The sequence below is a fragment of the Macaca mulatta genome, chromosome 3 (assembly GCF_049350105.2).
Source record: "Macaca mulatta isolate MMU2019108-1 chromosome 3, T2T-MMU8v2.0, whole genome shotgun sequence".
Taxonomy (NCBI): domain Eukaryota; kingdom Metazoa; phylum Chordata; class Mammalia; order Primates; family Cercopithecidae; genus Macaca; species Macaca mulatta.
In genome coordinates, this window is record NC_133408.1 from 97,876,301 (window position 1) to 97,890,726 (window position 14,426).

Sequence of the window (14,426 nt, forward strand, 5' to 3'; positions counted from 1 at the left end):
AGCAGTAACAAAGCATTCCCACTCCCAGCCAAGAAGGTATCATTAGAGAACTAGTGGGCAATTGAAAGTTCTACCCCTCCCACCCCTACTGTTACTCCTAAGTAACAAGGTGCATTCCACCCACCCCGCCCACTTTGGTGACAACAGAAACTGAGTGGGAAACCTGAACTTCTACCCGCACCTGGCAGTATTGAAGCAGTGCCCCCTCACTTTCTCCTGCTGAAGTGGTTTCAGAGTAAGCCAGCTAAAATAGTAAATTTAAATAAGATGTAGAATCTCATAACAATCTCCAAAATGCCCAGGTTTCTATTGAAAAATCACTCATTTCAACAACCAGAAAGGTCTCAAATTAAATGAAAAAAGACAATTGGTAGATGCCAAAACTGAGACAACATTAGAATTATCTGACAAAGATTTTAAAGCAGCCATCATAAAAATATTTCAGTGAGCAATGAGGAACATGCTTGAAACAAATGAAAATATAGAAAGTCTTGGCAAAGAAATAGAAGACATAAAGAAGAACCAAATGGAAATTTTAGAACTGAAAAAATATAATAACTGAAACTATAAACTCAACAGATGGGCTCAACAACAGAATGGAGGGGGCAGAGGGAAGAATCAGGGAACTGGGAAGATAGAGCAACAGAAATTATCCAATTTGAACAATAGACATAAAATATACTTGAGGGAAAATAAAACTATGACAGCCTCAGGGACCTGTGGTACTACAGTAGAAGATCTAATGCTTGTGTTATGGGAGCCTCACCAGAAGAGAAAGGGCAGGCTGAGAAAGTACCCAAATAAATAATGACTAAAATGTCTCTCAAGTTTGGCAAAAGACATAAACCTACAGATTCAAGAAATGGAGTGAACCCCTAACATAAAGAAATTCACACCAAGTCACATCATAGTTAAACTTCTGAAAACTAAAGACAGAAAAATTCTTAAGAACAGCAAGAAATGACACCTTACCTATAGGAAAAAAAACTATTCGAATGACACCAGATTTCTCATCACAAACTGTGATAGCCCAAAGGAAGTGGCACATTTTTCAAGTGCTGAAAGAAAAGAACCATCAACTAAGAATCCAGTAAAAATAGCCTTTGAGAATGAAGGAGAAATCAAGACATTCTCAGAAGAGGGAAAACTAATAAAATTTGTTGCCAGAAACTTTCCCTAAAAGAATGGCTGAAGGCTGTTCTCTAAACAGAGAGAAAATAATAAATGCAGGAACATTGGAACATCAGAAAGGAAAAAATGATCATTGTGAGCAAAAATATGGGTAAATACAATAGACTTTACTTCTCTTAAGTTTCTTTAAATATGTTTGATTGTTGAAGGAGAAATTATAACACTAATGGTTCTAAATATATGTAGAGGTAATATTTTAAATGATTATAAAAGGGGACAGCTCAGGGAAATAAGTTTTCTGCATTTTATTTGAACTGGTAAAACGATGATACCAGTAGACTGAAAAATTATGTATATATACTACCTAGAACAAACACTAAAAAAGTATACAAATAGATATACTCAAAAACACAACAAATAAATCAAAATGGAATTCCAAAACAATGTTCAAGTAACCCACAGGAAGGCAGGGATAAGAAAAGAGAGAAATTAAAAACAGAACAAACAGAACATATAACATGAAATGGTGGGCTTAAACCCTAACATATTAATAATTACATTAAATGTAAATGGTTTAAATACACAAGGTAAAAGACAGACATTGGCAGAGTGGACTAAAAATCATGACCCAAATTTATGCTGTCCACAGGAAACTTACTTCAACTATAACAATATAAGCAATTTGGAAGTAAAAATGATGGAAAAAAATATACAATGCAAACATTAACCAAAGGAAAAAACAAGTGGCTATACTAACATCAGATAAAGTAAATTTTAGAGCAAAGAAAATCACCAGCGACAGGGAAGGATATATGGTAACCCCTACCAATTCATTTAATGAAACTTGCATTATCCTGATACCAAAATCAGAGATAATACAAACACAAGTAAACAAAAATAAGCCAATGGATCAATATCTCTATAGATGCAAAAATCCTTATCAATATATAAGAAAATAGAATTCAGGAGTGAACAAAAACAATTATACATCATAACCAGGTGGGGTTTATTCCAGAGATACAATGCTGGTTCAATACTTGAAAATCAATCAAAATAAGCCACTTTTTTTTAACAGGCTAAAGAATAAAGTTATATGATCATATCAATTAGTGCAGGAAAAGCATTTGGCATAATTCAACACCCATGCATGATAAAAATTCTCAGAAAAATAGGAATAGAGGGGAATTTCAATAACTTTATTAACATCATCTATAAATTACCTAGAGCTAACATTATATTAATACCTAATAATAAAAGACTGAATGCTTTCTACCTAAAATTGAGAACAAGACGAGGATGTTTGCTCTCACCAGTCTTTTTTTTTTTTTTTTGAGACACTCTGTTGCCCAGTCTGGAGTGCAGTAGCACAATCATAGCTCACTGTAGCCATAAACTCCTGGACTTAAGCAATCCTCTTGCATCAGCCTCCTGAGTAGCTGGGACTACAGGTGCACACCACCACACCTGGCTAATTTAAAAAAATTTTTGTAGAGATGGGTCTCACTATGTTGCCTACATTGGTCTCAATCTTCTGGTCTCAAGCAGTCCTCCTGCCTCAGCCTCCCAAAGGAGTGGGATTACAGGCTTGAGACACTACACCCAGCCTGCTGTTACCCATTTTATTCAACATAGTGCTGGAAGTTCTAGCCAGTGCAATAAGGTAAGAAAGGGAAATAAAAAGCAAACAAGTCAGAAAGGAATACACGAAACCATCCCTATTTTCAGATGACATTATTATCTATGTAGAAAATCCCAAAGAATCTACAAAACATATCCCCTTAGAACCAGTAAGTTCAGCAGCATCATGGGATACAATATAAACACAAAAAATCAATTGTATTCCTATATATTAGAAATGAATACATGGACACCAAATTTTAAAATGCATTACCATTTACAATTGCATTTTGATTGTATATTTACTTGTAAGATGAAATTCACGTCACATAACAAAATTAATTTTAAAGTAAACAATACAGTATCATTTAATAAATTCACAGTATTGTGCAACCACGACCTCTACCTACTCCAAAAATATTTTCGTCACCCCTAAAGGAAACCACATACCCATTAAGCAGTTACTGCCCATTTCTCCTTTCCCCAGACCCTGGAAACTACTAATCTGTTTTTTGTCTCTATGGATTTAGGTATCCTGGGTATTTAACATAAATGGAACCATACAATATGTGACCTTGTGTATGGTGTCTCTCACTTAGCATAGTATCTTCAAGCTCCATCCACATTGTATCATGTATCAGTACTTCATTCCTTTTTATGGTTGAATAATATTCTGCTTTATGGGTATATCATAAATTGCTTATCCATTCATCTATTGATGGACATTTAGATTATTGTCACCCTTGATCATTGTGAATAGTGCTGCTCTAAACATTTATGTACATATGTTTGTTTGAGTACCTTTTTTCAATTATAGATTCATACCAAGGAGTAGATTGCTGGGCTATATGGTAATTATATGTTTAACTGTTTGAGGAACTCCCAAAATGTTTCCCACATTGGTTGAACCATTTTACATTCCTACCAGCAATATATACAATTGCTTTAATAAAAAAAAAAAAAGAAATACATAAGTGTAACTCTCACAAAACATGTGCAGGACTTGTATGCTAAAAACTATAAAACACTGATGAAAGAACTCAAAGAAGATCTAAATAAATGGAAAGGCATGTCATGTTCATGGATTGGAAGACTCAACATAGCAGAGATGTCAATTCTCCCCCAGATTGATATGCAGGTTTAACAAAATTACTCTCAAAATACCAGAATAATTATTTTTCTAAAATGTATATGGAAAGTAAAGGGAACTAAAACCATTTTGAAAAAGAAGAATAAATTGAGAGGGATCACTCTACCCAATTTCAAGATTTTATGTTATTAGCATGGAGAGAAACACATAGATCGATGGAACAGAACAGATAATCTAGAAATAGACCAACACAAATATACTCACCTGGTTTTTTGGAAAGGTTCAAAGGGAATTTAATGGAGGAGGGACAGTCTTTTCAACAAACAGTGTCAGAGCAGCAATTAGACAGCCATAGTCGAAAGAAAAAGAAGAAAATAACCTTGACCTATGTCTCATGCCTTATACAAAAATTACCTCAAAGTGGATCTTGGGTTTAAATGTCTGACATAAAACTATAAAACTCCTAGTAAAAAAATAATAAATAAATAAACATAGTCAAAAATCTTTGCAATCTAGGGCTTGGCAAAGAGTTCTTAGATTTGACACCAAAAACATGATCCATAAAGGGAGAAATGGACAAATTAGACTTCACTAAAAACCAAACCAAAAACAAAAACAAACAAACAAAAAAAATCTTTGCTCTGTGAAAGACCCTAAGAGAACAAAAAGACAAGCTAGGAGTGGGAGAAAACATTTACACACCAAATATAGAACTCTCAAAACTCAACAGTAAAAAAGTAAACAATCCAATCAGAAAAGGAAGCAAAGAGGCTAGGCATGGTGGTTCACGCCTGTAGTCCCAGCATTTTAGGAGGCCAAGGCAGGAGGATCACTTGAACCTAGGAGGTGGAGGCTGCAGTAAGCCATGATCATACCACTGCACTCCAACCTGGGTGACAGAGTGAGACCCAGTCTCAAAAAATAAAAAACAAAACAAAAAAAATGAAGAAAAGCCACGAAGATACATTTCACCCAAGAGAAGACACAGCAAATAAGTGCATGAAAAGATGTTCAACATCATTATTAGCAGACTAAAACCACAATAATGTATCAGTAGCTCTATACATATATCAGAATGGCTAAAACCAAAAATTATGACAGCACCAAATGCAGGGGAGTATGCTGTGAAGTTGGATCCTCATACATTGCTGGTGGAAATGTAAAATAGTACAGTCATTCTGGGAAAAAGTTTGTAAGTTTCTCAACCCAGCAATTGCACTTCTGAACATTTCCCAGGGAAATGAAAACTTATGTTCACACATCAACTTGTATATGAATGCCTATAGTGGTTTTATTCATAATAGTCCAAATCTGGAGATAATGCAGATGTCTTTCAACAAACTGTGATAATTCATACCAAGCAATACTACTTAACAATAAAAAGGAAAGAACTATTGATACATGCAACAGCCTGAATGAATCTTCAAAGAATTATGCTGATGGAAAACAACTATTCCAAAATGTTACATAATGTATGGTTCCATTTATGTATGATTCTTGAAATGACAAAACTGTAGAAATGGATAACAGACAGTGGTTGCCAAGAGTTAAGTAGAGGATGAGGTTGTATAAAGAGCAACATGAAGGAGCTTTGTGGTGATGGAAATGATCTGTATCTTGACGGTATTAAAGTATACCTTCTGGTTGTTATATCGTATTATAACTTTGCAAGATGTTACCACTGAGGAAAATTGGGTTAGGATACATGAATTTCTCTTTCTTGCAACTGTACGTGAATTTATAGTGATCTCAAAAAAGTTTAAAAACAAACCAAATATATATATGATGGAATACTATTTGTCCATAAAAAGAATGAGATACTGTCATTTGCAGCAACATGGATGGAACTGGAGGTCACTATGTTAAGTGAAATAAGCCAGGTACAGAAAGACATATACTGCATGTTCTCACTTACATGTGGGAGCTAAAAATAAGTTAGTCTCATGGAGGTAGAGGGTAGAATAGCATGAGAGTTACCACAGGCTGGGAATGTGGGAAGGACAGCTGGGGTGATAAAGAGACATAGGTTAATGTGTACAAAAATAGAGTTAGAGAAAAGGAGTAAGTTCTAATGTATCAGAGTGGAGTGACTATAGTTATTGATAATGTATTTTATATTTCATAAGAGCTAGAAGAGAGGACTTGAAATGTTCCCAATACATAGAAATAATGAATACTCGGCTGAGTGTGGTAGCTCAAGGCTATAATCCCAGCACTTTGGGAGGCTGAGGCATGTTGCAGGAAGTCAGGCACCCTGAATGGAGGGACCAGCTGGAGCCGCAGCAGAGGAACATAAATTGTGAAGATTTAGTTTTAATATGGACACATATCAGTTCCCAAAATTAATACTTTTATAATGTTTTATGCCTGTCTTTACTGCAATCTCTGAATATAAATTGTGAAGATTTCATGGACATTTATCAGTTCCCAAATAATACTCTTATAATTTCTTATGCCTGTCTTACTTTAAGCTCTTAATCCTGTTATCTTCATAAGCTGAGAATGTATGTCACCTCAGGACCACTATTATGTCAAACTGTACAAATTGATCATAAAACATGTGTGTTTGAACAATATGAAATCAGTGCACCTTGAAAAACAACAGAATAACAGTGATTTTCAGGGAACAAGGGAAGACAACCATAAGGTCTGACTGCCTGTGGGATCGGGCAGAATAGAGCCATATTTTTCTTCTTGCAGAGAGCCTATAAACGGATGTGCAGGTAGGGAAGATATCATTGAGATAAGGACTGAAATATGCCCCGGTCTTTTGCAGTACCCTCAGGCTTATTAGGGTGGGGAAAAAGCCCACCCTGGTGAATTTGAGGTCAGATCAGTTCTCTGCCCTCAAACTCTGTTTTCTGTTATTTAATATGTTTATCAAGACAATACAGGCACAGCTGAACATAGACCCTTATCAGGAGTTTTTTATTTTGCCCTGTGCCTTGTGATCTTTGCTTTGCCCTTTGCCTTGTGATCTCTATTGGCCTCGGAAGCATGAGATCTTTGTTCTCCTTTTTGCCCATTGATGCAGGTGATCTTTGTGACCTACTCCCTGCTCGTACACTCCCTCCTCTTTTAAAGTCCTTAATAAAAACCTGCTGGTTTTGCAGCTCAGGTGGGCATCATGGTCCTACTGATATGTGATGTCACCCCCAGAGGCCCAGCTGTAAAATTCCTCTCTTTGTACTCTTTCTCGTTATTTCTCAGCTGGCCGACACTTAGGGAAAATAGGAAGAACCTACATTAAAATACTGGGGATGGGTTCGCCCAATAGAGGTGGGTGGATCACCTGAGGTCAGGAGTTCAAGAGCAACCTGGCCAATATGGTGAAACCCTGTCTCAACTAAAAATACAAAAAAATAGCTGAGCATGGTAGCGGGCACCTGTAATCCCAGCTACTTTGGGAGGCTGAGGCAGGAGAATTGCTTGAACCTGTGAGACAAAGGTTGCAGTGAGCCGAGATCGTGCCACTGCACTCCAGCCTGGGCGACAAAAGTGAAACTCTCTCTCAAAAAAAAAAAAAAAAAAAAAAGGAAAGAAAGAAAGAAATGATAAATACTTAAGGTGGTGGACACTCCAAATACCCTGACTTGATTATTACAATCTATGCTTGTAACAAAATATCACATGTACCCCATAAAAATACAAACATTATGTCTCAATAATAAACTTTTTTAAAAGCAAAAACAACTATGAAATAGTTTTTAAATTATAAAATCAACAAAGAAAAGGAGACTATTAAAAATGACCAAGAAAGCTAGAAATAGACCAAAAAAAAATCTAAAAATCCTAGAAAATAAAGATATTATTGTTAAAATTAAAAACTTAAATAGATGGTGTGTTACTTTCCTACTACTGCTATAACAAGTTACCATAAATTTAGTGTCTTAAACAATACAAATTTATTATCTTAGGGTTCTGGAGGCCAGCATTCCAAAAGGGGTCTCACTGGGCTAAAATCATAGTGTTGGCAGGACTGCATTCCTTCTGGAGGGTCTGTGGGAGAATCCATTTCCTTGTCTTTTGCAGCACTAGAGGCCACCTGCATTCCTTGGCTCAGTCTCATTCATCCATCTTCAAAGCCAGCAATGTTGGCCGAGTCCTTCTCAGGCTGCCATCTCTCTGGTTCTCCCTCTTCTGCCTCCTTCTTCCACTTTTTAGTTCCCTTGTGATTACATTGGGCCCACCTCAATAACCCAGGATAATCCCTCCATCTAGGTCAGCTGATTAGCAATCTTAATTCCACCTGCAACTTTAGTGCCCCTTTGCCATATTCACAGCTTCCAGGGGTAGGATGTGGACATCATTGGGAGGTGATTACTCTGCCTGCCATAGACAGGTTAAAAAACAGATTCAAACATCTACGAAATAATTACTGAGTCAAAAGACAGAACTGAAGTGACTCAGAATGCAGCCAGAGAAACAAGATAAGGAAAATAGAATGAGAAGTTACTACATGGAAGGTAAAGTTCAGAATCCTAGAGGAAAAGGAAAAATAAGTGTCTAATTTTTCTACCATAGGCTCATTTAAGGATAGACTGGAGGAATTAGTATCTGTGAAGGAAAATAAGTCTTGGAGCCCCAAAATCACCAAGCTAAAGGGAAAAGTCAAGTTGGGGTCTGCTTAGGGCAAACCTGCCTCCCCATTCTATTCAAAGTCATCCCTCTGGTCACTGAGATAAATGCGTATCTGATTGGCTCCTTCGGAAAGGCTAATCAGAAACTCAAAAGGATACAACGTTTGTCTCTTACCTACCTGTGACCTGGAAGACCTCCCTGCTTGAGTTGTCCCGCCTTTCCAGACTGAACCAATGTTCATGTTACATATATTGATTGATGTCTCATGTGTCCCTAAAATGTATAAAACCAAACTGTGCTCTGACCACCTGGGGCACATGTCAGGACCTCCTGATGCTGTGTCAGGGGTGAGCATCCTCAACCTTGGCAAAATAAACTTTCTAAGTTAACTGACACTGCCTCAGATATTTGGGGTTCACATATCCTAGCCATCATTCCAGTTCTTACTGTCACACACGTCCATGTGAAGAGATCACCAAACATGCTTTGTGTGAGCAATAAAGTTTTTTAAGTAAAGGGAGTTAGGGGTGAGGCTTTTTTTTTTTTTTTTTTTTTTTTTTGAGATGAGTCTTGCTCTGTCGCCCAGGCTGGAGTGCAGTGGCGCGATCTTGGTTCACTGCAAGCTCCACCTCCCGGGTGCCTGCCATTCTCCTGCCTCAGCCTCCAGAGCAGCTGGGACTATGGGTGCCCGCCACCTCACTGGGCTAATTTTTTGTATTTTTTAGTAGAGATGGGGTTTCACAGTGTTAGCCAGGATGGTCTCCATCTCCTGACCTCGTGATCTGCCAGCCTTGGCCTCCAAAAGTGCTGGGATCACAGGCGTGAGCCACCACGCCCTGCCAGGGTGGGGCAGTTTTATAGGATTTGGGTGGGTAGTGGAAAATTACTCTCAAACGGGGTTGTTCTCTGGCAGGCAAGGGCGGGGGTCACAGGGTGCCCAGTGGGGGAGCTTCTGAGCCAGGAGAAGTAATTTCACAAGGTAATGTCATCAGTTAAGGCAGGAACCAGCCATTTTCACTTCCTTTGTGATTCTTCAGTTGCTTCAGGCCATCTGGATGTATAAGTGCAGGCTTGGACTCAGAGGCCTGACCTTACAAGTTGGCACATTTGATCCTATCAACTTTACGTTTGCAGTTTCACATTTGATTTAAGAACATACTTTCTCTTTCTCAGAAAGCAGCCTCTGATGGGAATTGTAATACTCACAAGCATTAGTGACTATATGATTGAACGTACTTCTTCAGTGTGAATAAGTGACAACTTACTGTAGCATTGATATCCTTTATGGACACGTTCCCCATTCAAAACGTTTTAAACTATTTTATTGGGGACATTTACCAGCACGTTAAAAACTCCTTTACAGCTTATTACAGCATATGCATAGAACATAAAATGTGCACTGCCAAGAACAAATTTAAGGATAGGAAGAAAAGCTTAGATTTTTAAAAAAGTATAAATTGAAATGTATGCAGTGTTACTAAAATTTGATTACACTAAGCTCGATTTCCTCAGGACCACGTGTCGCCTATTAACAAGTTCCCCTATCATATCCAGGCCTTGGCTCTGGTTGCAGGTGCTGGGTAGGCACTTTTAGGGGGACGGGCCTGGCACGATGACACCACGAATTCCTAAGTGTGTCACCTCTGGGCGAACTTGGGCCTGTCCGCTCGGTCTTGCGCGGTGGCATCGGCTGCTCACCCTCTCGCACCGGGCGCCCCTCTGCGTGCAGCTTCTCTCGCCCCCCCGCGCCCGACCCGGACTAGCGGCAACAGCAACACGGTGGGACCCTGCCTTGACCGCCCCCGCCCGACCGCGGCCTCTCCCAGCAGCCGGCAGGCTCTTGGGCGCGCCGACAGAGGGGCGCGGCTGAGGCTGTTGTCGCGGCCAGTTCCCGTTCCGGGCCCGCGAGGCGGCCGCCCGGGTCCTGCCCCTCCCTCCCGCAACTGCGGCCCAGCGGCCCAGCGCCCTCCCGGGCCGCGGCGCTCCCCGGCCCCGGCGCCCCCGGACCACGGCGCTCTCTGGGCTCTTCTCTAGCTCTCAGCGGCTGCGAAGTCTGTAAACCTTGTGGCCAAGTAAGTCTCAGCGGCTGGGGATTCGCGCGGGGCAGACGCTTCTGGGATCCTGGGCGCTGCGAGCTAGGAGACGCAGGGAGGCGGGATCTGCGTGCGGGCGGAACGCAGCGCGGCTCTGGAGGAGCTCTGGGTGGAACCAACCGGAGACACCCGCGAGTTTGAAGAATGTAAGGAAAGTTGAGAGGGATGAACTTCACCGTCAGCGGAATCGTTTATCCCGTTGTGGTCGAAGGCAGGGGTTCTCAATCGTGCCAGCATCTTGGAACCACCTGGGGAGCTTTTAAAATCCAGATGTCTAGGCTGCACCCTGGATCAATTCCGTCAGCATTTCACAGAGTCAGACCCAGGACTCCGTATCTTTTAAAAGCTCCCCAAGTGATTCCAGTGCGCAGCCAGCTTTGGAGGGTTTGTGACCAAAGGCTGGAAGGGCAGACAGGGGCCTTCATGGAGTCTTCATGGAGTCCCGCCTGCAGACGGGACAGCTGCTCCCAGTGTCCTGCTTGGTCCTGGAGACAGGGTGAGAACTTCCCTTTGGTTTCAAGCTCCACAAAGTAAGGAAATGAGACAATGCTTGGCAAGGTCGCCTGAATATCACATTCAAAAAAGCCTCCAATGTGCGCAGTGGTTTTGGCACATTGTGAAAAACATAGGAAATGACAGATGATGATGTCCCATTGGCTCTGCATTCTAGGAAACATTTCGGTTGTTGGTATTTGAAATTAAGTCTGGGGAAGCTAGTAAACCCATGGCCTTGATGACTTCTGGCCTTTCTGCTTTAAGGGTGAAGCCAGGGCTGGGCGCGGTGGCTCACGCCTGTAATCTCAGCACTTTGGGAGGCCAAGGCGGGCGGATCACTTGAGGTCGGGAGTTCAAGACCAGCCTGGCCCAACATGGTGAAACTCTGTCTCGACTTAAAAAAATAAAAATAAAAATAATTAACTGGGCGTGGTGGCGCATGCCTGTAATCACAGCTACTCAGGAGGCTGAGGCAGGAGAATTGCTTGAACCCGGGAGGCAGAGGTTGCAGTGAGCCGAGATCGCACCATTGCACTCCAGCCTTGGCAACAAGAGCGAAACTCCGTCAAAAACAAACAAACAACAACAACAAAAAAAGTGAAACCAGAAGCCATGCTTGCCAAAGAGTCGAGTTTGTTCTCCCTCGAAGCCCCTGTTGAAGATTGAACTATCACTTTCAGGGAAGAGTAAAAGAGTAACTCCACGATGCATCTTAGAGAGGAGTGGATACCCTGTTCTCAGCCGGGCGTAGATGCCAGGGGCCAGGTAGCTGAAATCCAGGCAAGCCAGGCATTGACACAGTACAGACTTCTACCGAATATGCCAGACAGATAAGCAAGCTATGTTTAAAACAAACGGCAGAGTGGTAGAAGAGGGGTCTTTCAAAGATTGTAAGAAGAGTAGGTTTTATTTTTGTGGAGTGGAGAAATAAGTTCACACTTTGGAACCCGTCAAATCTGGGTCCAAATTCGGATTCTGTCACTTCTATGCTGTGACTTTGGGCAAGTTCCTTGACCTCTCCAAGCCCCTGTTTTCCCACCTGTAAAATGAAGAGCAACTCTCTCCTGAGGCTAGCATAGTTCGGCGAGATGATGTGCATCACACACCTGGAAGGTGGTGGCGCTGGCAGGTGCTTGGCAGGTGCTCTGGCAGGGGTAGTTATTAGACACTGGAGTGGCAGTTTGTGCCTGTCAATTGTTTACTTAGTACAGCCATTATGAGGGAGAATGTTTGTCTATAAAATGTCCCCTTCAACGCTCCATTCCTTCTCTCACCCTGCTGCCCAGCTCAGGGCCTTAGCAGGCTTTAAGTCTGGAATCTTAGGCTGCAAATCCCCTCAGTCCCCCAGGGCGTATTAATGGCTCTGGAATACAGTTTTACTGCATGTGATAGAAATGAATGTTTTGACACACACACACACAAACTGTTCTTAATTTTGAGACTTCCTCCCTTCTGTTGCCACATATATATCTTTTAAATGGCTTTCCAAGAAAGTTGGGCTGTGGACAGGGTCTCAGAATTAGTGTACGTGCACATACATGCATGTTGCTCCCTGCTGGCAACATCCTCAGACCACACCCTTGATGTTCCTGTTTTGCTCCTGACTCTTGGCCTAGGGACAGTGAATCTTTCTTCAATGACCAAGGACAGTCAGGGATCTGAGGAAGGGAGAACCCAAATTCTACAATTGCTGATGCCTGCATCCCAGCTGGAACTTTACCCTGGTACATGCTCTGTGCATCATGGACGGTCACTTTGATCCTAACAGCAGCAATTTTTTTTTCTAGTGTATGTGTGATCACTGATGTTTGCTTACACAAGACTATCAAAGTCTTATCTCTCATTCAAAGAAAAGGATTCAATATGTGCTCAAAATCTAAGATATGAACGTAGGATTTAAGGTTTAAGTTACTAGTTTCTTCTATCATTCTTATTATTGGGGGGATTTGTTTTAGGCGAGAAGAAATTAGAAAAGGTAAAATGTGTACTGATGCTGAATTTTTGTCATGCAGAGGCTCTAGGTATTTTGCAAGTTTTCAAAAGTCCTGTTTTCTTTTATCTTCTGGGGACACTCAGTTGCATGTCACACAAAGGGCCTTCTTTGATTTACCCAAAAGGTCTGAACTGGTTTCTAGAAAAACTCTTTAGTGCATCAAATACTCGTTGAGGGCAAGTGTTGTTTCTAAACTTGACTCTTGTGGTGAGAGGTGAGTAGTCACTGGCATGTCAGTTAGTTGACGTTTTTTACCCACACTAGAAAGTTCATCCAAGCAAGACTTCCTGGCTTGAACTCTTATTTAAACATGTGTTTTATCTGGAAGTGGCACAGACCAAACTGTGGGCAAAGATTCCTGTGCAGAGTTGGCCAAGACAAGCATGCCACCACCTCTTCCCTTTGCCATCCTCCCTGTCTCTGGAGTCATTGAGCCAACTGGGGATGATGCCACTCTGAAGGGATCTTACCTTGGTCCTCTAATGCGGCAGAGTTCCCTGATGAGGCATGTCCTTAGAACCAACAAGGCAATTTTGCATTATACTGTATGGAAATTAAAAGTTACTCTCTAGTAAACTGCCACTTTAGAATTTGTTTTACTGAAGTGTCCTTTTCCTCCAAATTATAGAGCACTGTAGTAAGGGCCCAGATAATTGCAAAGTGAATACCAGATTAGTGCCAGGTTTTGGCAGATTAAGATTTTAATAAAGCATGAACATCTACCATGATTATGTTTGTTTCAGAAAGTTGATGTCCCTTGACCTTCTGTTCTGTCGTTGCCGCCATACAGGTTAAGGTCAGAATTGGGAGAATGTAGTCACTTGGTAGATATTTTCAGAGCCACCTGCAACTGGGCCTGGCAGTCACATATTGCTAAGTAAACTCCTTACATGGTAGCAGAGCCGAGAGCAGATGATGATTTACTTCGGAGAGTATTCTTGTTCTAATTCCCAAAAGATTAAAGGTCTAATGAGTAAGAACTTCCCCTGCTTCTTGTAACACATGCCCAGATTGCTGCCTATGACCTCAAAACCAAACCTTCTTGGAAGGAATTGGGGGAAAGCTAGGCTTTTTTGGCAGGGGATATCCTAACTCCTTACAAGACAGGCCCCTTCAGTGAGTGGGTCATTCCTGGACTCCATTTAACAAAGCTGGTGTTTATTCTTTTTTTTTTTTTTGAGACAGAGTCTCACTCTGTCATCCAGGCTGGAGTGCAGTGGCGCCATCTTGGCTCACTGCAAGCTTTGCCTCCCGCATTCACGCCATTCTCCTGCATCAGCCTCCCGAGTAGCTGGGACTACAGGCACCCGCCACCACGCCAGGCTAATTTTTTTTGTATTTTTAGTAGAGACGGGGTTTCACCATGTTAGCCAGGATGGTCTCGATCTCCTGACCTCGTGATCCACCCACCTCAGCCTCCCAAAGT

The 14,426-nt window shown here is 41.3% G+C and overlaps 1 protein-coding gene across 6 annotated transcripts in view; it reads left to right on the forward strand.

The window, feature by feature from the left end:
* The first annotated feature begins 9,984 nt into the window (after nt 1-9,984).
* Nucleotides 9,985-14,426, forward strand: part of NOD1 (nucleotide binding oligomerization domain containing 1) — a 49,928-nt gene continuing 45,486 nt past the window's right edge. For 2 of the 6 annotated variants that reach the window (XM_028845902.2, XM_077996970.1), the window contains exon 1: nt 9,998-10,491. The gene's annotated coding sequence lies outside the window, so the exon portion shown is untranslated. Of the gene's footprint in view, nt 10,492-14,426 lie in introns of all 6 variants that reach the window. The other 4 variants (XM_001085719.5, XM_077996967.1, XM_028845900.2 and 1 more) reach the window with 4 other exon arrangements.